Source organism: Dama dama, chromosome 3 (genome assembly GCF_033118175.1).
Source record: "Dama dama isolate Ldn47 chromosome 3, ASM3311817v1, whole genome shotgun sequence".
Taxonomy (NCBI): domain Eukaryota; kingdom Metazoa; phylum Chordata; class Mammalia; order Artiodactyla; family Cervidae; genus Dama; species Dama dama.
In genome coordinates, this window is record NC_083683.1 from 24,944,468 (window position 1) to 24,969,863 (window position 25,396).

The following is a 25,396-nucleotide window of genomic DNA, read 5'->3' on the forward strand; positions in this document are numbered from 1 at the left end:
TTCTTTAAAAATATTCAGCTAGTTTATAAACATCTAGGGATGCATAATGGATTTAATATGTAAAGTAAATCAACATTATAAATGTTTGACTAAAGGTGATTACTGATGCTTGTGACAAAAAATTGGCCGTAGAATTTGTAATATTTAAACCACCACTGAGATTGAAAACTTACTTCTGGCACTTAGAATTGTAAATTTAAGTATTCGTTAGAATTTTAGGGGGGGAAATAGCATCATAATCAGGAAAATTGCAGCCTTTTACAGTTTTTGTTCTTAAAGGTAAGAATTGAAGCAATTTCCAATATTGACAAAAAGTTTTTACCCTACAGATACATCGTAACTGCTCTGTTCTAGAGATTGCCCTAAGCATTTTATAAATATTAACTTACTTAATCCTCATACTCACGGGAGGTAGGCACATTATTACTCCCACCTTAGAGTAAAGAAAATGAAGCATACACATTGGCTTATGTTTACACAGCTAGTAAACGTGGCCATCAGATTTAATCTAGGCTGTCTAATTCCAGAGTTTATGCTCAGGGCTGCCTTTCATCCATATCACCCAAATACTTACTTCAGTAGTTCAGTCAGTGCTTTATTTCAAATGCATTGCCTATGTGACCATGTTCTGTGTTCTACAAAGTAGCTGATGCATGCAGCTGTAATATCAGAGAACCCCATTATTTTTAAAATTGTGCTATGATAGGGCAGAGTCCTGTTTTTAAATAGCATTCCCTTATTTGACTGCTGTCATAGAAATTTTTAAAATTAGTTGACATTTTAATTAATGAGTCAAAGGTTCTCAGCAGACACTGTTTGATGGATCATGAAGTCACCTTTGTGTGTGTTCTGCTGCCGTATGTCATCTCGTTTGTGCAGTAGAGCGTAGGACATAATGCTTCTTGTCTATAGGGATTTCTTTCACAATTGATCATTAATGGAACAACGTGGCATAACTAAGTCTTAGGAGAGAAATTAATGTCTCATCCCAATTAAATGCATTAATTAAAAAATAGGATCTTTGAATGATTTTTATGAATGGCCAAATGTCTTTATACTGCTGTCTTGAGTATAGTGGGGAATTGTTTCTGTTGCTTAGTTAGAAAACAAAGGATAAAATCGTGGAATTTCTCTTCATGTATATGTGCTGTGCTTAGTCACTCAGTCGTCTCTGACTCTTTGTGACCCCATGGACTGTAGCCCACCAGGCACCTCTGTCCATGGGATTCTCCAGGCAAGAATACTAGAGTGGGTGGCCATGCCCTCCTCCAGGGGATCTTCCTGACCCAGGGACCAAACCCAGGTCTCCCACATTGCAGGTGGAATTTTTAGCATCTGAGCCACCAGGGAAGCCCAGATGGATCTCACCAGCCCCTGGAAAGGATAACTCCTTGCTCTTCTGCGTCTTCATTCTCCTTAAAGGCTAGGATTCCATGCTGTGCGCTTCTTGTCTGCTCACTCCCCCTCCTGCTCTTTCTGTGTCTCGTCCCCTTACCTCTCTGCCACGTCCAGTGTGCGTGTCTGCTTTCTCTGAGAAGTCACGGTCTCCTGTGTGAAGGTAAGTGTGCACAGTCTTTCACAGGGATCTACAGGTCACACTGCATTACCTATAGTTCTCTTATTTGAGAAGTATCGTCTGGATATTCTGAAAGTACTGACTGGAGAAAAGAACGATTTAAGAGGATTTTTACACTATTTTTTGAACATGTGACATTTTTATATATGAATAGTTCGTCCATCATACTTGAATAGATTAAAACTCTCCAAACAAGAATAAAATCTGTAATATTCATAGCACCATCACTGCTCTGTTGCAGTGGTGCAAATGAAAGATATCATCTGAGTTGTTTATTCTTTACCTTATTACTCTATTTGAGTAGGACTGTTATCTTGAACCTGCTCTCTAATGTGCTTAGGTGACAATGTTTAAATGTTCTCTAGGAAGGATGAATATTTATTTGGATACATGCTTTGCTTTCCTTTTTCCCCCTTCAATATCCTCCACATTCTATTTAAAGGACATTGGAATGACTGTATCTATATTCAGCAAAAGTTTTAAACATTGAAAAATAATTAGTGATAGGCACATTGCATCCTGATTTAGAACCACTGAGGTAGGTGTGGGGAAAATGCCCATTGAAATAAAGTTTGGGGTAGCTAGACCATCTCCCTTTGGGTCTAGATTGCTGGCATATCAAGGATCTATAAGCAAGTTTTTACTTACCCTCATCTTCTGTGTATGAAGGACATTTGAGATTCCTTCATGACTTAATTTAGTCAGGTGGCAATCTAATCTAGGTGCCAGACACTTGTCTAGGTATAAATGGCTCAGAAATGAGCAGGATAGACCCACTCTCTGCACTTGAGCAATGTACAGTCTATGGAGGAATGCTGAAGCAGAAACGGAATGCAGTTCGTTCATTCCCTGATTCAGCACACTTTATCTCTAGCACTTTTTGTGATCTGACCCATTATACATTTGTTGGCGGTCTCCCCCAACCAGGAGGTAAATTGCCTGAAGGCAAGGGTTTGTCTACTTTGCCCATTGCTGGAACTCCTCTGCTGGAACACGCGCTGGCTCCTAGTGTGAAGTCAGTGTTGAAGGAGAAGAATTAAGTGACACATATCTCCTATTTATCTGCTAAGTAAGTGGGTGCTTACTGCCAGGTATAAAGAGATGAATGGGAACCACAGGGAGGAGGAAAGTCTGTTTGGGAACAGTCTACTGAGAGCTGGCGGCAGGCAGCGACAGACCAAGAGGCCAGGTACTTTGAGAAGCACAGGGCAGGACCAATAGGTGCAGACTTTCGAGGCGAGCGATGGCTCCTAAGAGACATGACGTCTGACTGCACGGAGCAGTCGTCAGCCTTAAAACTCCAGACTGGGGTCTTGGTGTCAGTCTGACCGGAGGCCCCAAAGAGACATGACAAGGAGGAAAATTGGCCTAAGCTGTCAGAGGGGGTACACTGTTACGGAAAAAAGCTAAGAGGCCCCATGGCAAAGGTGGTGGTTATTGTTTAGTCATTACGTCATGTCTGATTCTTTTGCAGCGTCATGGACTGTAGCCTGCCAGGCTCATCTGTGCCTGGGATTTCCCAGGCAAGAGTGGGTTGCTATTTCCTTCTTCAGGGGATCTTTCTGACCCAGGGGTGGAACCCATGTCTCCTGCTTTGGCAGGCAAATTCTTTACCACTGAGCCACCTGGAAGGCCCCATGGCAAAGGGCTTGTATAGAATCTTCCTGGCCATCATCCAATTCTTGGATTCAGTTCTTAGAGATTAAGGCTGGTTGATTAGTCTTGTATCATATACCTTCCCCCTTCTTTAGATATGCTTATATTTATTTCCTTTGACTAACTTTTATGGTATTGAAATGTATCAGGGAAGTAGAACATTATAATTGCCAAGCGAGCTGTTCAAAAGAGATGATGAATTTGGAAAACTACTCACAGAGATGCAGAGCAGAGAGACAGACTTGTCTTGCAACACCCTGGAAAAAGCAATTCCTCAGTGGGAGATGAGTCATCATTTTGCAGAAAGGACTGCAAAAAAGCAAAACTTTCTTTAAAATACTCCTGATAAAGAAAATATAAATTGCAAAACCACTTTGGAGAGCAATTTGGTAAAACCTAGTAATCCTGACATGACCTGGCAATTCCACTCCTATTAAGTTGAACTGTCTGAAATTGCTGATACTTACCTGTTTCTGACCTACAAAAACAGTGTTTTCAGATGGTCTACCTATATATTTCTTAGAGACATGTGTCTGTGTGTGCAAGAAATACAATTGTAGTAGCAAAATTTGGACATGAACTAAGTAATACCATCAAGAAAAGAATGGATAAATTATTGCATATTTATACAATGAAGAGTAAAAAGCAAAGCATTTAACTTCAGTATAATTAAAAATGACTTGGGGGTGACATTTCTTGGTAAGGGGAGAGCAGCTCCCTTGTATATTAGAAAGGCTTTACGGGTCTTAACTGGTACATCAAATGATACCTTCCTCTGTTTCTGAATCAGCTAAAATCACAGTAAGCGCAAGTCATCAGTCTTCTAAAACAGCTCTGTGTCACAGCCAGCTGTCAACTTGTAGCATATTTTTCTTTGCTGAAACTGAGGAGACATTTTTCTTTAATCTCAGAAATTTGAGAGAGTTTGGGACTTGAGATTTTTTTGCCTCCATTTTACCCTCCTTCCATCTTTCCAGAAATGCTTGGAAAGGCACATGATCAGAATCAATCACTGCTTGTTCAGTGCTGTTTCTGAGCCTGTTCGTTTTGATACAAAATGAAGTGATTTATTAACATTTTACAGCCAGTACTGTTGTTATACTGAGCCAACGCCCTCTAAGGCTTGGAATGAAATAATATAGACGCACTACTCTTTCCAGTGATATTACTACTGTATTAGCAGCATTTCTACTACAGGAGAATAAAGCCTGCCAGTCAGGAAATTGCTTGATTTAAAAGCACAGCTCTACCATTCCTATACCATATAAAAGAAAAATGTGCTTTCTGTACCTTAATGTACAGTGTACATCTCAACTTCTCCTAAAACAGGTGGGGAAATGCAATAGCGTTACATTTTGGGCCCTCAAGACCAAGGAGAAACCTTGCAGCTCTTCAAAAATAATGAAATAACCAAGAGAAGAAAACAGATCCTGATACTTCCCTCTTGTTGGACCCTCTATCATTGCCCAAACAGAGATTTTGCCCTATTTGAAAAATCATACCTATTTGGAAAGACATACAAAGTATAATTGAGTCTTGCAGCATTGTCCGGTAAAAGTAAGTCCTGGTTTCAGAGAAATTTCTTTGGAGGCGTATAAAAGCCAAGAAGCTTCTGAGATTTATCATCAAACAAGGTCTGATCCTGAATTATGCTATAATTTAGCTGTAGTTAGAGACCTGATCTTTATTATCTTTTCAGGAGCACATACACATGCACACGTGTACAGCCAGACACCCTTAATTTTACTTAATTAATTGGGCTCTTGGTTGGAGACTTTGTCATGTATGGTGTTTTAAGTCAAAAACATCAAAGGTGGTGAACATTGCAGGCAATCAATTTAATAGCAGTATTTATATCTCACAAATTACAGAGTCTTAGAATATATTACTGACTGGTTATTAAATGGTAATAGTTGGATCAGGGCCAAACTGATTATTCAAGTATTTCTGCTTCTTTATTATGAGCTTGGCAGTCAGTGGAAGAGCTCTCCTCTGAATGTTATTGTTCATTCAACTGTGGAGAAAAACTGTGAAGAAATTTGCAAACAGCAAGTCCCCTAATATATGTCACAAACTTTTTGGCACCTGTTTACTCTAATAATTATCTCAGTTTTGCTTTGTGTATGAAGTATAGAGCTGATGGAGCTTGCTAAAATTTCAACTCTGCATTCTGTGAACTTTCCTGAACTTTTTGCTGGCAGATATTATTGGTTAAGGTGTCTGCTGAGAAGATAAGTCTTTTTTTTTTTCCCTTTCAGAGTCAATTGGAAGTCCTCTGTTTACACCCCATATTGTTTTTTGATGTAACTGATTCTTTCAGCATATCATAAAGTAAGCTATTTGGGAACTAGGAAGGTAGACTAGGGAGGTGGTTTAGATAGAATCAGGCTCAGATGATAAGATATAATCATACATTATCCCCAGTAGATGAATTTCCTGGGTTCTTCCTTTCTCAATTTCTTAAATAAATTTCAGAATATAATTTGGATTAGACCTTATTCAAGCCAGTGGTTCTGCAAAGAGACCACTGCAACATAGATGTACCTAGACCGGGAATGAAAAATTCATTCCATCTTTCAATCAACATTGATTGAGCTCCTCTTATATGGAAGGCACTGAGGATAACTTAGTGAATAAAATGCAGGTTGTTAGTAACCTTAGATTTTTCAAAGTCTGGTGATATTTGTGTATTTCAAGTTCTATAATGAGTATTAGTAACAAGAGATGGAGATAATACATTACATGTAACACCTGGATAGTAATACACTATGTGCTATATTATTTTTTGTCCTGTTGGCACTCATTTCAAGTTTTAATTTATCTTATTTAATTAACAGGCATAAATTAGCACATCATGTTGTTTGCATCAAATTATGCAGCTCAGTGCTTGGATTATCTTTGATTCACACAGTGAATTCAAAATACAAACAAGGGATGGTAAATCAGAAATACAAAGAAACTTTCAATTTGAATTTTAAAGTAGAAGCAGAATTCATGTGCACTATATCTAGACATCATTGTGACCATTGTATTGATTAATCTTCTTTAAAAATGACTTTGTTATCATAGACTCAGTTTGAGCAGTCTTCTGTAATATGACAAATACAAACTCATTTTGCCATTAAAACTTGCTCTCTGCTATGTTTTGTATGACTAAAGATTTTTCACTTGTGCCTTTGGGAAGGAATCATTTACTAGCTCTTTCTTTTCAAATGACAGTCTTCACTTTTGCTTCTCCTTGTGAAGTTTTATTTTCTTTACCGAGGTCATTTTGAGTTCCTCTTTCACTTTAGTTTAGGTCCTTTCATGAGTCATTTAGTCAGAATGCGTTGAAACAGATGTCTTTCTCTTCAGATATGTTGAGCTGTGTTGCTTCATTTCAGTGGTGACGCCCTGACGTCCCTCCATCCCGTCTTCTCTTTGTCTGCTAAGCTTGTCTTGTCCACTTTTGGCTTCTGGCTGGCCTTCTGTTTCTCCCTCCTTTTTCAGATAGTTCCCAGGTGCCAGGCTCTGTGCTGGCTTCCAAAGGTGCAGTTGATGAAACCGCTAATCACATGTGTCTTCCAGCTAGTAATCAAAAAATATTGCTAAAATAATCACACAGTGATTTTATTTCATGTTTTTCATGTCCTGAAAGGAGAAGTATGAGGTATATTGAGAGGTGTCTTTGGGGAACTTACCCTAGGCTGTGGAGGAGGGGCTGAAATAAGAAAGTCTCCCCTGAACTTGACATTTAAGATGAACCTTGAGTGCTTCTTAGTTGGCGAGAACAACAAAAACTTGAGGAGAAGCAGTTCTACTTGCCACTTCTCTGCTGTCAGGAGATTTTTCACTTGATGCCGAGTTTCAAGGAGATAAAGCTGGAAAGGAAGCCTTGTTATTAGGTATGCTGAATTAATCTAATCATGATTTGAAAAGAGAGATTTTGTCTTAAGTGCAAAATCTGATGAAAAGAACATTTTACCATGTACAATGAACCATTTCATATTTCTGTATTTCTTTGACTTGAGTTATTTTGTGTGGTTTATTATTTTAATTTAAAAATTATATAAATTGTAATAGTTTTGTAAAAGGGATGCTTTGTTTTATGGGGTCAATAAATCTGAAAATGTTTTTGGAGCCCAATACCAGTCATGGGAAAACATTGTTTGCTGGTTACTGATAAGTCATGTCCAGCTCTTTGTCCATGGACTGTAGCCTGCCAGGCTCCTCATCCACGGGATTTCCCAGGCAAAAATACTGGAGTGGGTTGCCCTTTGCTTCTCCAAAACATTAGTTAGTGTTAATGACTTAAATTTCCAAATTTTGATACTGTTTAATAACAGGCTAATAAAGATTATAGAAATGGTCTTTGTAATACCTATTACTAGATCAGCGATAAGATTGAGAATCACACTAAAGGTGCTCCTGCTGATTTGTGAGGAGCCTGGTGGGCTACAGTCTACAGGGGTCCAAAGAGTCGGACATGACTGAACACACATACAGATAGATACAGGAACATTTTTCAAACTTTCATGGTTTTAAGTGATTTGATCCTATTGAATGGGTACTGAGAATTGAAAATTCCATTTCTCATTAATTTTTAGCAACCTTCTTAAATCTAGAATAAAGTCATCCCAACAACTCAGATTGTTATTAAAACTAGCTTCTCAGCCTTTTAGACTCGTCAAAATACAAATATGTTTTACACTGCTAATAATATTTTAACACAAAATGCCTTAGAGGGCAGGGTCCCTTTGATTTAAATTAACTGTACAACTTTTGTACTTTTCAGACCAGCTGCATTCATAATTACCTCTTGGCGAACATAATCAATTCCTTAGAAAATTTTGGTCATTTATACTCAAGGGAATTCCCCACCATATGTATACTGACATTAAAAATATTGAAGTAAAATTCCAACTGCTTTTCCTCTGTGAGCCCTCAGTCTTTTCCAATGTACACTGAATGATCCATTCTTATGTTTTCTCCATTTTGTTGGTGACTTAGTTTGTTACTACCAGCATCTTTCCTATGGTTGTATTGGTTTTTTTTTTTAATAGTTCTTGTTGCTTATATGCATGATGATTGGAGTGGATTATTTAATAGCCACAGGGATTTAAAATACTTAAAAAAAAAAAAAAAACTCTGAAATTTGATCCATTATTAGGGCAGACTTCTCCTCTGTGCTTAACTTTTTAAGGGCTTCCCTTGTGGCTCAGCTGGTAAAGAATCCTCCTGCAATGTGGGAGACCTGGGTACGATCCCTGGGTTGGGAAGATCCCCTGGAGAAGGGAAAGGCTACCCACTCCAGTATTCTGGCCTAGAGAATTCCATGGACTGTATAGTCCATAGGGTCGCAAAGAGTCGGACACGACTGACTTTCACACACACACACACACGCACACACACACATATATGTTATACATAAATGTATTACATAACTGTATTTAAAAAAAAAAAGTTAATCAGTCATGTCCAACTCTTTCTAATCCCACAGACTGTAGCTTGCCTGGCTCCTCTGTCCATGGAATTCTCCAGGCAAGATACTGCAGTGGGTTGCCATTTCCTTCTCCAGGGGATCTTCCCTACCCAGGGCTCAAATCTGGGTCTCCTGCATTGCAGGCAGATTCTTTACCATCTGAGCTACTGGGGAAGCCAGTATACATGTAAGCACTGTATACATGTATGTATATGTCTTTATTTTCACATTTGCAAACACACAGGTGTATCTCTGTGGGAAGGGTATTGGGAAAAATTGTAGTTTTCCGAATTAAGAAAGACATTCAGATAGCCCTGAAGTGAGAAATACCAGATAGCCTTTTTACTTTATGGTAACTATATATGTGTACATTATATATATATATATATATGTATTAAAATAAATCAGAAATTACTTATGGTGAATGGAGCAAAATCTAAGGAAGTTCTTATTCAGTTACCACCATCAGTTTAAATATATGGTTTATTAAGCAGAATAATTTTAGCAAGTAGGTGTTAGTCCCATTTTCCTACTTTAATGGAATTTGTTTTATCATAACATTTAAGTCAAATATTGTGAAATCATAAATTAATAAAGGGGGAATTTGGGAAAAGTCAGGAAGATTTACTTCTGTGAGATAATTCTGTGCCTTCAAAGGGATTAGATATTTTTTTATGTATATGCCACAAGGTTTCTACATGAATTGTCTAAAGTTATTGCTTTTATTTTTAATAAAGAATTAAAGTAATATGTAAATTGTACTTCATTTTTTTAAGTATAATTTATGTATAATAAAGTTCACCATTGTAAGTTTTCTGTTTGATTTATTTGAGGAAATATGTGTAATTGTGTAACCACAGCCTCAGTCCAATTTTAGACTGTCTTCACCAAAAATTCCTCTGTGGCCCCTTGCTGTCCATTCTTTTCCCATCCCTGGCCAACTATAATCCAATATGGGCACAGAGTTTTACATTCCCACCAGAAATTATTGCGAGTTCTAATTAGCCATACCCTCAACAAACAGATTTTTCAGACTTTATGATTTTTATCATTCTAGTTAAGTAGAGGTATTTTATTGTGGTTTTAGTTTGCATTTCATAATTGTAGAGAGAAAATCTGTATTAGTGAGTTGCATGTGTTTTCTCACGGTCGGGTCTTATCTTTTTACTTAATTGTGTTTTTTTGAAGAGAAAGGTTACTGATTTTCCTGAAGTTAAATTTAAAAGTTTCTTTAATGGATCATCTTTGGAGTAACACAAGGAAATTTTACCCAACTCCAAAGTCAGGGGTTTTCTCCTATTTTTCTTACTGTCTTCTCCTGTTTCTTCTAGATAGTTTATAGTTTTAATTTGTACATTTGAATATTTGTTTCATTTTGTGTTTATTTTTGTAAATGGTGTGAGGCTAGATGTTATTTTGTCATATAAATATCCAATCATCCCAATGGCATTTATGGAAAAGTTTTTCTTTTTTCTTCATGTTGCCTTGGCACATTTATGAAAAATCAGTTGACATAATTAGAAGGTATGTTTCTGGAGTCTTTATTTCATTCCTTTGGTATTCATGTCTATGGAAATAACATGCTGTCTTTATTACTGTAGCTTTATATTAACCTCTAAAATCAAAGAGTATGTGTGTGTGTGTGTGTGTGTGTGTATATATATATATCATTCAACTTTGACTTTCTTTTCCAAAATTGTTTAACTTGTGTAGGTCTTTTGCCTTTCTATATAAAATTTAAGATTAGCTTATCAATTTCTATAATAATGAGATTTGGAATTTTAATTGAGATTTTGTTGAATTTATAGATCAGCTTGGAGAATTGCTTTCTTAATCATATTATTCCAATCTATGAATGTGGCACATCTCTCCTTTTTTGTGTCTTTTAAAGTTTTTCTCAGCAGTGTATTATAGTTTTTAGTCTGCAGGTCTTGGATTTATGTTAAATTTATTCCTAAATATTTTATTCTTTTAATGCTACTGTCAACATTTGTTTTCTTAACTGTATTTCAGATATTTTGTTCATATCAGATGCAAATAATTTTTATATTTTATCTTTTATCCTATATATATATATATATCCTCTATAAATCTTGTATCCTATCCTATGTTTATCATGTACACATTTATTAATTCTAGTATATGAACCACTTTTTCTTTTTTTAAAAATCTTTTTAATATTTATTTATTTTTCATTTATTTTTATTAGTTGGAGGCTAATTACTTTACAATATTGTAGTGGTTTTTGCCATACATTGACATGAATCAGCCATGGATTTACATGTGTTCCCCATCCCGATCCCCCCTCCTGCCTCCCTCCCCATCTGATCCCTCTGGGTCTTCCCACCATTTTTTTTTTTTTTTCCATTTATTTTTATTAGTTGGAAGCTAATTACTTTACAATATTGTAGTGGTTTTTGTCATACATTGACATGAATCAGCCATGGATTTACATGTATTCCCCGTCCCGATCCCCCCTCCCACCTCTCTCTCCACCAGATTCCTCTGGGTCTTCCCAGTGCACCAGGCCTGAGCGCTTGTCTCATGCATTTTTTTTTTTTTTTCATTAAATGTTTTTAGGATTTTTAAAGGGTATCTCATTCTGGCTGTCTCCCAGAAATAGTCTTTATGCTACCTGAGAGTAGATAACCATGCTTAGCACATAATGAATACTTGAAACATATTTACTGAATGATGGAATGGATTTTTGCATGTATTTCTCCAATATATTATCCTTTTTCTAACTTTAGTTTACAAGTACTTTACATTTATAAAAATTAAACTTTAATAGGTTTGATTATATATTTACATTTTGTCACAAATACATTGCAAATGTTTCATGCTTTAGACTCCATTCCTAGGTCATACAGACAATGTAATAACAAAACCCACGTTGGCAATAAAATAAGAATTGTTTCATCCAAGAGCATTTTGGTGAAAAAATTCACTTTTTTCTTTTTTCCAAAAGGATGCAAAGTTTAAGGTGAATATGTGATCAATACTAAATGCATTAAGAATGCATTCCTTATAATCAGGTTTTTATTTCATGAAAGAAAAATGCTTATGCCATATGTTTATTGTGTAATTTGCAATTTACAGCAACAGTGCATTTATTTAATTTTCACTTAAATTTTGTAAATTGCATTGTTTAAGAATACACTGAGTACAAATCTTTTTTATTCATTTCATTTTTTTTTTAACCAGCAATCTGTGTCATTCTAAACATCTCACATGTTACTGGGAAGATCTTTTTTCCCTTAAATAATTTTTGAGTGAGGAATTTTAATTGCATAAAACAGAAACACCTGTTTTCCCTAGGTATGAATTTCCATAATGCCAAAGATACATCTGTCTGACTACTGTGTGAGTTGTGTCAAAACATAACTTTTCAAGCCAAAGACAGGTTTGTGGGGTTTTCAATTTGTCAGCTCTGAAACTGCATCAGTTTGGAAATTAAGGACCCAAAGAAAAATGTAAACAAACATAAACAGAAAGATGCAACCTACAAAGTTCACTTTTTCCGCTACAGGTGAAGATATTATCCTACATGTCAAGCAGTATTTTTTGCAAGTGTGTGGAGTCAAGCCTTCACCATGTGAGCCTGAGTGTATATCCACTGCACTTAATCACATGTATGTATTAATATTACACGGAAAGTGTACAGTAATCAACAAAAGCTCAAGTGCTGTTCACCATTCTGGCATCTCTTCATGTTGCTACCCCTTCCCAAACAATCCATCTGTCCTCACTCCTTGTCTTACCTGTTGGTTACCATTGCTCCCAGAGGCAGCTGTAAGCAATGGGTAAGGGCCAGGACTCTGGACTGTATTATCTAGGTTCACATTTTTGGCTTAGTCACTGATTAGCTGTGTTATCATGGGCAATTTATTTATGTGGGAATGGCAACCCACTCTAGGATTCTTGCCAGGGGGAATCCCATGGACAGAGGAGCCTGGAGGATTACAATCTGTGGGGTCACAAAGAGTTGGGCGTGACTAAATGACTGAATACACTCACCCAACATACATACATGTGTGTAGTTATGCGTTTGTGTGTTGAAAGTGCTATTCCTATCTGTTATCTATCTATCTATATATACATATTTCCATTTTTTAGTATTAATCCTTTAGCTTGGCACTGTTTGATGAAGCTAAACATTGATAAGAAATAATGTCATTATCAAAAAAATTGATTAGCTATGAGCTTATTCAGGTTTTGGTATGGGCCAGTGCTAAAGTACATATATGAATAGTTAATAACATGTTTAGTAGTTATTTTAGATTCTGGATCCAAATTACTTTAGCAATATGAGAACTCAACATTCTTGTAAGTACCCATGGTCATCCTGCTTAAAATATATTAGAACAATTTTCCATCCTGTAACAAATAATTGTCATATTCAATGACGAATTAAGTTCCATTGAACATATTATTTTTCTTTTCCCTAGAGGAGTTGGTTTGATATTCAGTAGATCTATCCATTGCCTCCTCGCAATGCTTGAGGATGTTTTAAAATACATTTTCTTTTTGAGACTTTTAATGTGTATTTGTAATTATATTAAATAGGTAATCTGACAGCATCATTATTAAAGACAAATATGATCTAGTGAAAATATATTATTTTAATACCTATCTGCTAAAGTCACAGATGATAATCTCCAAGAACTATTATAATCCCTAAATCATAAATTCCATTGAACTTCAAAAGTAAAATACTTATTACTCTATAAATCTTTGTTCAGAATTTCTTATCAGTTAAGATTATTTATTTTTATTTAATTAAAAACAAGAAAAGAGAAAGCACGCTATAATCTTGTTAATCCATGTAGAGTCTTCTCTGATAGCCTGTTGTTTTTGTACACTAAAAATAAACATTGAGTGACAGTTCCTGTAGACGACTTTGGGTGCTCTGCACCGTGTAAGAGTTGTGATGTATGTTGGCTCTTTTGGAGCAGGGCTACTTTTGTGTTTGACTTCTGGATCCTTCTGAGAACCTATAAAGAATCTATGAAAGCCTTAGACTTTTCCTCTGAGAGAAGCATATAGGCACTTATGCAAATACAGTTTTGTATTCAGTGCCTTTAGGTCACTGGATCCCCGAAAGCTAAATCAAGGAGATATTCATAGTGTAATTCTTAGTACTTTAGGAAACCCAACTCACGTGGTGTTGGTGGTGGTCGTGGTTTAGTCGCTCAGTCGTATCTGACTCTTGCGACCCCATGGACTGTCGCCCGCCTGGCTCCTCTGTCTATGGGCTTTTCCAGGCAAGAATACTGGAGTGGGTTGCCATGTCCTTCTCCAGGGGATCTTCCTGACCCAGGAATCGAACCTGGGTCTCCTGTGTTGCAGGCAGATTCTTTACCGACTGAGCCATGAGGGAAGCCCATAACTCTCATATTCCTGTGTAAATCAGAAACAATTAATAATCCATAGTTTCTTGTATTTAGTCAGCATCACAGAAATCCTACTGACTTTTCTGTTTTTCGTTTTTAGTTCTAAGGACCAAATTATTATGGGCCTTGTGGCACTATTTCACATTATGGTTCCTTTGTAAAGATTACAAATGTTTTATAAGTTATTATAAAAAAAAATGAACAGTTTCTCTCCACCATGTTTTTCTTATTATGACAATACTCTTTTCTGTTAGAAAGTTGTGAGGAAGCCTCCATTATTGTTCAAATAGCTCAGTATGTGGGGAAGATGAAAGCAATGTAGAGCTTAAATAGCTTTAAAATATTGTATATTCTGAAATTCAGTTATAAAAATACTATTAAACTTTTGTGACAGGCCAGGCTTTATATTTGGCATGTTATTGACATCATTTCATTCATCTTCATAAAAAACCCACAAGTTGTATTAGTCTATTCAGGCTGCTCTAACAAAAATGTCATAGACTAGGTGGCTGAAGCACAGAAATTTGTTTCTCCCAGTTCTGGAAGCTGGGGAGTCCAGGTTCAAGCACGGGCAGATTTTAGTATTTGGTGGAGACAAGCTTCCTGGTGCATACACAGCCGCCTTCTTGCTGTGTCCTGCATGGAAGGAAGGACCGGGCTCCTCTCTGCAGTCTCTTTTATAAGGGTGCTAATCCCATTCATGAAGACTCCTCCTTCATGGCCTAACCAACGTGGGGGTTAGGTTTCAGCATATTAACTGGCTGGGGGTGTATGGGTGAGACAGGGGGACATAAAACGTTAAATCATTACAACATTAATCTTTAAATGATTAAAACAGATCATTCCCATTTTACAGTTGAAGTGGCTGTGGCTGTGAGTGAGAATAACCTTCCTAGGATCACTGTCAGTGGTTCCTGGAGGACAGGTGGGGATCCCCTGGTTGTTTGTCTGACTTTCAGCCTCTCATTGTAACCATTCCACTGAAGGTGAAAATGGTTTGCCTAGAGTTACCAAGGAAATGTTGATTTGATAGTTTCTCAAAGAAAAGGGCAGCCCACGCCAGTGTTCTTGCCTAGAGAATCCTGTGGACAGAGGAGCCTGGTGGGCTACAGTCCGTAGGGTTGCAAAGAATCAGACACAACTGAAGTGACTTAGCATGCAGCACACAAATTAGAGAAGAAACACATCATATGACCTCTCAAACTCTTTACACATTTCATTTTAATCAAATTATTCAGTATTTACCTAGTGCTTAGGATTAACTATCCTTACTTGACAAATAAAACTTGAGGAGCATATACAGTTATGAATACAATTACTTTATTGTCCATTAATCATAATTTAAGTGCAATTTTATTCCTAATCTCCTCTGTTTTTATAAAATTCCACATTAAAGTTGTTCAGGTATACTCAGGTAGACATATCCAGCCCCAGGTGGTTCCAGTCAATTGCATGTTTTGTTTGTTATCCAGAGGCCTCCCTTGAGTCTTTCAAATCTTCCATAAACAATTTCTTTTCAAATTACTGGTAGAACAGTGGTCCTTGGTTTGTGATTTTAATAACTACTCCTGTTAACCCAAGCACATTGTGTATAGCAAAGAGCAAATACCTGTGGAATGAATGTGTGAATGAACGAATTTCATAATGTCTAGACTACAAAAAATTAGATTACTTAAAGGAAGGGATAGAGTTGTTTAATCAGATATGTGTTAAAATAGAAGCTGAATTCCTAAATATCTATTAGGAAAAAATACTCTACAAGAAAATGATAGTTTTAATTTAGTACATCCTGAGAATGAATTCAAAGATTTTAGAGCAATTGACTTGTGCTAAGTAAGTCTAAATATTCTGCTAAAAGTATTAAATTGAAGGAGGAATTAAATCCTATTCTTTAAAGGTATGCTGTGCTTCTTTGAAGCTTATTCTATCTGAATTAAGTATTTTTATTTGATTTAAAACTTCGCTTTGATTCCCACATCAGATAGGAGGATAAAATTTGTTTGAAAGGAATTCTTGTAAGTTTGATTTGATTTCTTATACTTCCATTGAAGATTTTCTACGTGTTGTTTATTATGATGGATAATAATAGGTTTCTTTCAGAAGCAGAATACCCACTTCTGGATATTTCATATTTAATTTCTTAAACCAAAAATTTTAAAATCATGGTATCCTATATTGAAGTGTTTATTAAGCACAGATTATATGATCTAAAATGGAGTTTGTATTATTATTCAGAAATAATAACTTAAAAATCAATTTTCAGATATTATTCAGAAATAATAACTTAAAAATCAATTTTCAGAGTCAAAGGGTTTTTTTTTTTTTTTTAAATTCATCAGTCCCATGTCAAAGTCCTAAAAATAAATTCCCAATCACAGAGAATGTGAATGGAGAATGCAGTTTTGTGGGAAAGGAACTACTTGCTAGTTTTAGTCATTGTTAAAATGGATTTAATTTTTTTGGACTATTTTGAAGGGTAATAAGAAAAGAGGATAAAAAAGAAAAAATTTACGGCTTCCAAGTAAAAGATGCTTGACCTTTGTTCTTTATTTCTTTCCCCTACTTTGAATAACTCATGTATTTGCACATTAATACTTTTGTTGAAATTAGTAGTGATTGTGTTTGCTCACATTTGGTAGTAATCAAGTATAGTTTGCTATATAAATTCAAAAGTTTTCATTAAATCAGGAATATTAACTTATGGGAATAGCAATTTTTTTATTCATCATTTTTTTGTTGTTGTTGAATGATGTGTCCTTCATTTTGATTTAAAACTCTATTGACAATGATTTTTATTTTCACTGTTCATACATATTTGAATTTGAACTTTAGTCTTTAATAATCAAATTGCATTGCCAGATCTTTAGTCTTTAATAATCAAATTGCATTGCCAGACCTTCATACTCAGAGTACTGTATGAATGATTAAATGGAGCTTAATAGCTATAATAGTAATTTCTTTTGATTCATTGAAAGGTGTAGTGCATGCATGCTAAGTCGCTTCAGTCATATCTGACCGTTTGCGACCACATGGACTGTATAGCCCTCCAGGCTCCTCTGTCCATGGGATTCTCCAGGCAAGAATACTGGAGTGACTAGCCATGCCCTTCTCCAGGGGATCTTCCTGAGCCAGGGATCGAACCTGCAGCTCCTGCATTGCAGGCAGATTCTTTACCTGGGCCACCAGGGGAAAAGCAGTAGTTTAGTTGTTACGTTGTGTCATACTCCTGTAACCCCATGGACTGTAGCCTACCGTGCTCCTCTGTCCATGAGGTTTCCCAGGCAAGAGTACTGGTTGATTGCCATTCTCCTTCTCCAGGGTGTCTTCCTGACCCCCGGTTTGAATCCAAGTCTCCTGCATTGCAGGCCGACTCTTTACTGATTGAGCAGCACTAGTAGATACTAGATGTAACTGTTAAAAAGATTCCCTCTTAGCAGCATATCCAAAGCATAACGTACATTTTAAAGTTTCTATGTCTGCTTTCAAGCATGAGATCTTGCTTGAGCCAGTGAAATTATCTTAGTGAATGTGAAAGATGCACTAATTTGTTGAACATGCATCCAAGTAACGCTCTGATTCACAAGTGGCATCAAAGTCATTTGAAAGTAAATAGTTGTTCCTGAGTTTTTGTATTGAGTGTTTGATTTTAGCCTTTTCTACAATTTCTCCACTTAAAAAGAAATAAATGAGTAGGTAGTTGAGGATCCTTTTCTCATGGGAAGGATTTTCAACATGAAAGATTTCACTTCCTAAATTACAGAATACATAGAATTATAAGGAGGTTCTATTTCATTTCTACTTTTGTGCTAATATGATCAATGTCTAATGTTTAGGTTGTGCCAATATACCAAGAATTTAGCTTGCCTTTAGCGTGTGAACATAGGTTTTTATTAAAAATATTTACAACTCCCCAAATTCTCATTACCCAATTTAAACTTCCAAATTAATATCCCAAGTCATAAGATGAATCATTATTTCCAAGGGATTCAAATACTATTAAGAATGTCATAAAGTGTGGTGTCATTTAGCTGTCTTGGAGAACCATAAAATCTCTGTTTCTGCATAAATGTAAAATTGGCAAACCAATTTATGAACTCTTCTTCATGCAGCTCTGGCTTTGAGCCGTTTTTAGCTCATGTGATTTGTATGATATTAACTAAGAAGAACTTCGTGATTGCTGTGGTCTGAATGTATCTCCCCCAAATTCATGTTGAAACTTAACCTCCAAGGTGATATTATTGAGAGAGGAGGCTTGGCAGGTGGTTAGGTCATGAGGGTGGCGTCTTCATAATGAGATTGTGAAGCGAAAGTGAAAGTCGCTCAGTCGTGTCTGACTCTTTTCGACCCCATGGACTATAGAGTCCGTGGAATTCTCTAGGCCAGAATACTGGAGTAGGTAGCCTTCCCTTCTCCAGAGGATCTTCCCAACCCAGGGATCAAACCCAGGTCTTCCAGATTGCAGGCAGATTCTTTACCAACTGAGCTATCAGGAAGCCCTTGTGTAGGATTCAGAATGTGGAATTTAGAGGTAAGAAAGGCAGGAGTTATTAGCATTGCCTGTGTACACAGCCCACTGAATATCACTGTTGGTCAGTTTGGGCTGCTACAACAAAATACCACAGGGTGGGTAGTTTATAAACAATAGAAATTTATTTCTCATAGTTCTAGAGGCTGAAGACTGAGAAAAGTGTGCCTGGTGGTTAAGCAAGGACTCTCTTCTGGGTTTCAGATTTCTTGGATCCTCAGTTGATGGAAGGGTTAAGGGATCTTAATTAGCAATCTTATAAAGGAAGACCCTAGAACGGTTTTGTTGCAGCAGTCTAAATTGATTGACTGGGCTGTGTTCACAGGTAATGCTAATAACTCCTGTTATTTTTACCTCTAAATTCCACATTATGAATCCTAAACTAGAGTTCCTTGAAAGGTATTGCTAAGGATAAACTACCGAAATCAGATATTTTCAGATTATATTCAAATGTGAAATGCAGGGTGTTTTTAAATTTTATACCCACTATGTCCATGCATTCACTCAGCTAATACTTGTTTAGCATGTGCTGTAAGTCCTTGACAGTGTGCTTGATAGTGAGGATATATTGCTGGCCAAGTCAAACCTGACTCTATCTTCATAGAGCTTAAACTTCAGAGGGGAGGACAAATGAATATTAAATAATAAGACATTCGTTTCAATTGTAATAAGTGCTACAAGAGAAGAACAGGTGTCATGAGCATGTTTAACAGCAGACCTGACTATGACTGGTGGTCAAAGGAAGCAATCCTCAAGGAAATAGAGTTTTAGATCAAGCTTCGGAAGGAGGATGGGCTTCCTTGATAGCTCAGCTGGTAAAGAATCCACCTGCAATGCAGAGACCCCAGTTCGATTCATGGGTCAGGAAGATCTGCTGGAGACGGGATAGGCTACCCACTCCAGTATTCTTGGGCTTTCCTGGTGGCTCAGCTGGTAAAGAAAGGCTCATATGGTAAAGAATTGGCCTGCAATGCAGGAGACCTGAGTTCAATCTCTGAGTCGGGAAGATCCAAGAGCCTCTGGAGAAGGGAATGACAACCCACTCCAGTATTCTTGCCTGGAAAAGTCCATGGACAGAGGAGCCTGGCGGGCTACAGTCCATGGGGGTTGCAAAGAGTCAGACATGACTGAGTGATTAACACTTCAGAAGGAGGATAGAGACTAGGAGAAGTGTATTTCAGGCCAAGAAGGGGAATAGGCACAAAATACTCTAGGTATGTTGGTCTGGTTTACATATATTAAATTACTCATACCATAAGCCAAGATGTGAAGAAAAATGTAATATTTACATATTTCATTATTATTTTGGTTTTATTTGATTGTGGTTACTTGATTCTATCAATCCAAGTTCAGCCAGAGAAACAGAAGTAGGAGGAAATATGTATGGAGACTTATTGTAAGCTATTGGGTCACACAGTTATGGGCACAAGCTAGACAAGTCCATTGGCATGCTAAGGGCAGGCTAGTACTCTTGCCTGGAGCTGAAGCTGCTGTCTGAGGCAGAATTTCCTTCAGTTCTGCTTGGAAGACCTATCAACTGAAAGGCCCACCCAGAATATCTCGGACAGTCCTCCTTCAAGTTTACTGATTATGGATTATAGTCATATGAATCATATCCACAAAATACCTTCACAGCAACACCCAGGTTGGCATTCGATTGAATAACTGGGAACTCCAGCCTAGTCAAGTTGACACATAAAACTGACCATCACACCGATACAAGTTAAATTTGTCCAATATGAACATTTAAATGGTCTTTATTAGACAAAAATGTGCTCTTTGAACTACTCCCCTTTCCATCTTCTTTCCTCTCTACGATGGCATCTAGGTGTCTGAGGGTGGGTATTCTGGAAAGGTGGTGTGTCATGAGACCTGGGGTCATGGGAAGAATGTGGGGCTCTCGCCCACGCGGTCCCTTGTGTATGTGTACACTCACTGCTGTTTGTACTCTCCGGGTTTCTGTCCTTGATATACTTGATTGATGCATGATCTTCTGGTGTACTTTGGTCGTGGCTGGTGTTTCTGGACACTTCCCTCAGTGGCCAGTCATGCAGACGTTCAAACCTCTCCTTTATCCTCCATTTGTTCCGTGGCCTGGGAGTTTTCATAGCCCCTCACTCACCAAGAGGGCTTAATGGTCAACCCACTGGTTCTCAACATGTCATTAACTTTGACATGGGAAAGTGAAAGTCACGCAGTTGTGTGTGACTCTTTGCGATCCCATAGACTGTATAGTCCTGTATAGACTGAATTCTCCAGGCCAGAATACTGGACAGGGTAGCCTTTCCCTTCTCCAGGGAATCTTCCCAAGCCAGGGATCGAACCCAGGTCTCCTGTATTGCAGGCGGATTCTTTACCAGCTGAGTCACAGCAGCTTCCAAATGCTAGCACTAAGGTTATCCCCTACCTAACCTCTATGTCTTGGCTCCCTGGCCGACAAATAAGAGCTGACAAGGCATTCTCCCTTGGACTCTTTCAGAAAGATGATACTCTGATTCCAGTACTCTCCCAGCAGAGCCACCAAGGATATATTACATTCATTTTTAATTTTTATTTTTTCCTTCCTAACAATCTCCCAGGACTAGAAAGGGGGTGGGCTTTCGTTTATTTTTGCACAACTCTTCTTGTGTGGCTTGCAAACCTGACCCTTTAGTGTCTTTTGAAAAGCAGAGTTTGAGTATCAAGTATGTTGGCCTTTCTAGGCATAGATGGAGGAGAAAGGACATTTTTTTTGCTTCGGCTGGTAAACTGTTTATTAGGGAAAGTTAAGGGCTTAGGGGTGGGATGAGGGTGGTGTGTATTAGGGGTGGGGGTGGGAAAGTGAGGAGTGCATTCTCTAAGCTTTGCTTAGCGCCCCAGAATTTAAATGTCAACTCTAGATAGAAATGATAATTAGATTTTAAAATAGCTTCTTGACAGTCATAAAAACTCCCAAACCGGCACAAATGGAGCATGCAGTGTTTCCACCAGTGGTGCGGATGGATTCCTAATGATCCATTTATCTTTTCTTAACTTATCTCCGCGTTTAACCAGAAGCATTTTCAGCATGAGTTATTGAAGAGAGGGGTTCAGTTTGAGGCCAAGAAACAGGTTTGTTTATTCAACAAATACTATTGAGTGTATCTACGTACAGCCCATAGTATGAATTCTGAGTCTTAGGTTATAATTGACTAACTGACCATTACAGATACTTATTCTTTGAAGAATATAGTTTAGATGGGTTAAAAAAAAAAAAAAAAGAGGATTTCAGACATTTTGCGATCTGGTGCAGCAGAGGCGGGCAGACTCCTGCTGTGCTTAGAAGTGCCCACGCTTGGCTTAATGCGCTGCTGTGGCCATCTTAACATTCCTAATCATTTTTGAACAAGGACCCTCACATTTTTGTTTTGTCCTGGGCCTAACAATTTGTGTAGCCGGACAGGAACGGATGGTATTTGCCTTCTAATCATGATTTTGCTTACTAGCTCTCAGGCAAGTTACTCAACCACCCTAAACTTCACTGTCTTATCTGTAAAATGGGGCTATACCAGTGTCTGCATAGGCCTGCTGAGCAGATAAATGAGATGTATAAATGGAGTGATTCGTGCTTCGCTCAGCAGTTAGCAAGCATGCTGGAAACCTTGGCACCTGCTGCTGCTGCTGTTACTAATACATAAAGGAATGTGTTTTGGAACCAAACTGTTTTCCAGGCCTGAACAATCTACTAAAGTAGCAAATAAATTTCACTGTTCTAAAATAACAATGATATAAAATCATTTTTTTTTTAAATTCTCATCTTACTACCTTAACATTGCCAACATCTATTTTCTGATCATTGGCTAGTTTCCATATAGCAAGTAGACTGTTGTTTCTCACAGATTCAAATTTGGAATATTTTGTTTCTTGTAACTTCAAGATTGCTAAATTGTATAATTTTCTTTTTTTTGTATAAATTGCATAATTTTCTAAAGGAGGAGTAGTCGGCTCTGATATTATGTCTTATTATCACTGATTTGCTGTTAGGTTTTTGACAGTGTAACTTCTTTACGGACTTAGTATTGATATGGATTTATAAATAAAGTACACATAAGCTCTAATAAATAGAAAAGGATGAAGGTGGTGGGCAAATAGGAATGGAAGATTAGGAGGAAGCAATAGACATTATACAGTAATGTTGTATTTTAAAAATGTATAATCAGCCTTATTTGAGAAAAGATTGGAAGCAGAATACCTCAGCCATTCAGCATGCCAAGGGAAAGGGTAGATGAACTTTTCTTATAACTGACATTTAAGCACTTAAATTTGTAATGTTTGCTTTAACACGTTTTAGAGGAAATTATCATTTCTATGGGAACCTTAAGTATTGCAGGCATTTGATTCAGAAAGTAGAGTGTACTAAGCATTTTTTTATTAGTAACTCAAGATCATCACTATATGAATATCATGCCTTAACTGTTTTCTCTTTGGAGACAATAAAAGGACATAGGCATTCTTTATTTCTTCAAGGAAGCTCCCCAACCTTCTGAATGATGCTAGCTGGTACTTGTTTCATTTGTTACCATAAGCTGTGTTTTCTAAATAACCCTTTAATGGATATGTCTGTTCTAGTAACTTCCCCCTTTCTCAGGAAGTTTTAGTAATTTGATTCTGTTCAGCCTCTATGTGGTTCGATTAAGAGATCTGTAAAAATGCAGGAGCAGTACCTCAGCCATCTTATGCCATATTGTACCCTCAGAAGGAGAGGAATCTAGTCACAGAGAAATCAGAGGTAAACAGAAGGATGGCGAGGCAAAAGAGGAGAGTTGAAGAGAATGTGCCCAGATTTCCTGAAGGCTTTCTGGTTTGTTTCTAGAGCCTCCTGAGGTCCTGCTTCTTTTGAGATTCATTATCTTTTAAGTAACTCCAAAACTTAAAAAAAAAAAAACACAAAAGTTTGCATTTGCATTCCTTTACTTGTGACCAAAGGCATCTTAAATAAGATTGTGTCTATATAGAGACCTCTGAGCAGTTACTATTCAATGGTAACTCATTTGAATTTGCAGTTCAATAGCTCTAGCTCTTTTTCTTTCTTTTTAATCCCAATTCAGGACTTTATGTTTAGCTCTTTTTAATTTAGGTCCTGAGCACAATGTAGGTATGACTGAGGTGGTGCTTTCGAATATCAAAACCATCTAAGTAAGAGATGGTAGAGGCCTCTGCTAATGTTAGGGACCTAATGGAGATTCTGGGGAAACCATGAAACATAGGATAATATTAGGAAGAGGCCTGATAGGTCCTGAATGAAGATAATGAGATGAATGAGCGGTTCAGTCTTGAGGAACATTTACAAATGCATGGGTAGAGTTTGATGGCATTCACTAAGATAGAACACATACAAGTTGGTGAACAGGATGGTACATTTCTTTCAGACCCTGTCGTGTTTATAGATGGGAAATAAGTATTTGAGTCTGGGAATCAGAAGAGAGACTCAAAGGACATTTTTTTTAAAAAAATTGAGAGTTATCCATTTTTAAGTAAAATAGTTGACTCCACGGTGGTGAAAGAGCCCACTTGAGCAAGGGGAAACCGTGTGAGAAGAGAAAGCTAGAGATGGGACATGGAGAACTCCAGCCAGCGGAAGAAGAGGAGGAACTTCTGGGAAAGTAGAGATGCCACAGCCTGAAAGGTGTGAAGGAGGCTGGAAAAGACACTGTCTGAAAAGACAGCGAAGAGGTATCTTTGAGAAGGAAAGGATGGCAACAGTGTCAGTGAAAAGTGCAGTGGGAACAGGAGTGATATACACTCAGTAGCTTTGATAACTCAGAGAGAGTTGTTGACTTGAGGTACCAAACTGTCAGTGGGTGGACGGTAGGAAGGCCAGATTACAGCGGATGGGAAAGCAATGGGCAGTGTGAGGGCAAGCGTCATCTATCTGTTCTTCAGAAGCTGAATTGAGAATGCAAGGAGACAATTTATAGATGCAAGAGGGTACATGGTGAAGGGAAAGGTTTTTAGCAATAGAGATTGTGTACTATTGCACTGAAGGAGCAAGGAAGCCAGGAGGTATAAGGAAAGCAGAGATTAACTGATAGAGGGAGAGAGAAAATGAAAGGTACTAAAGCTACCGTATCCCAACCCAAAGAAAGGCAATGCCAAAGAATGCTCAAACTACCGCACAATTGCACTCATCTCACACACTAGTAAAGTAATGCTCAAAATTCTCCAAGCCAAGCTTCAGCAATATGTGAACTGTGAACTTTCAGATGTTCAAGCTGGTTTTAGGAAAGGCAGAGGAACCAGAGATCAAATTACCAATATCCGCTGGATCATCAAAAAAGCAAGAGAGTTCCAGAAAAACATCTATTTCTGCTTTATTGACTATACCAAAGCCTTTGACTGCATGGATCACAATAAACTGTGGAAAATTCTGAAAGAGATGGGAATACCAGACCACCTGACCTGCCTCTTGAGAAACCTGTATGCAAGTCAGGAAGCAACAGTTAGAACTGGACATGGAACACAGACTGGTTCCAAATAGGAAAAGGAGTACGTCAAGGCTGTATATTGTCACCCTGCTTATTTAACTTATATGCAGAGTACATCATGAGAAATGCTGGGCTGGAAGAAGCACAAGCTGGAATCAAGATTGCCAGGAGAAATGTCAATAACCTCAGATATGCAGATGATACCACCCTTATGGCAGAAAATGAAAAGGAACTAAAAAGCCTCTTGATGAAAGTGAAAGAGGAGAGTGAAAAAGTTCGCTTATAGCTCAACATTTAGAAAGCTAAGATCATGGCATCTGGTCCCATCACTTCATGGGAAAT

General features: G+C 37.5%; 1 protein-coding gene and 1 long non-coding RNA gene across 5 annotated transcripts in view; both read left to right on the forward strand.

The window, feature by feature from the left end:
• Positions 1 to 25,396, forward strand: part of NAV3 (neuron navigator 3) — an 883,898-nt gene that overhangs the window by 340,935 nt on the left and 517,567 nt on the right. The gene's annotated exons all lie outside the window — the stretch shown is intronic.
• The window catches only part of LOC133043788 (uncharacterized), a 111,022-nt gene continuing 92,255 nt past the window's right edge, over positions 6,630 to 25,396 (forward strand). Inside the window, exon 1 of the long non-coding RNA XR_009689770.1 lies at positions 6,630 to 7,116. This is a non-coding gene — a long non-coding RNA (uncharacterized LOC133043788). The remainder of the gene's footprint in view (positions 7,117 to 25,396) is intronic.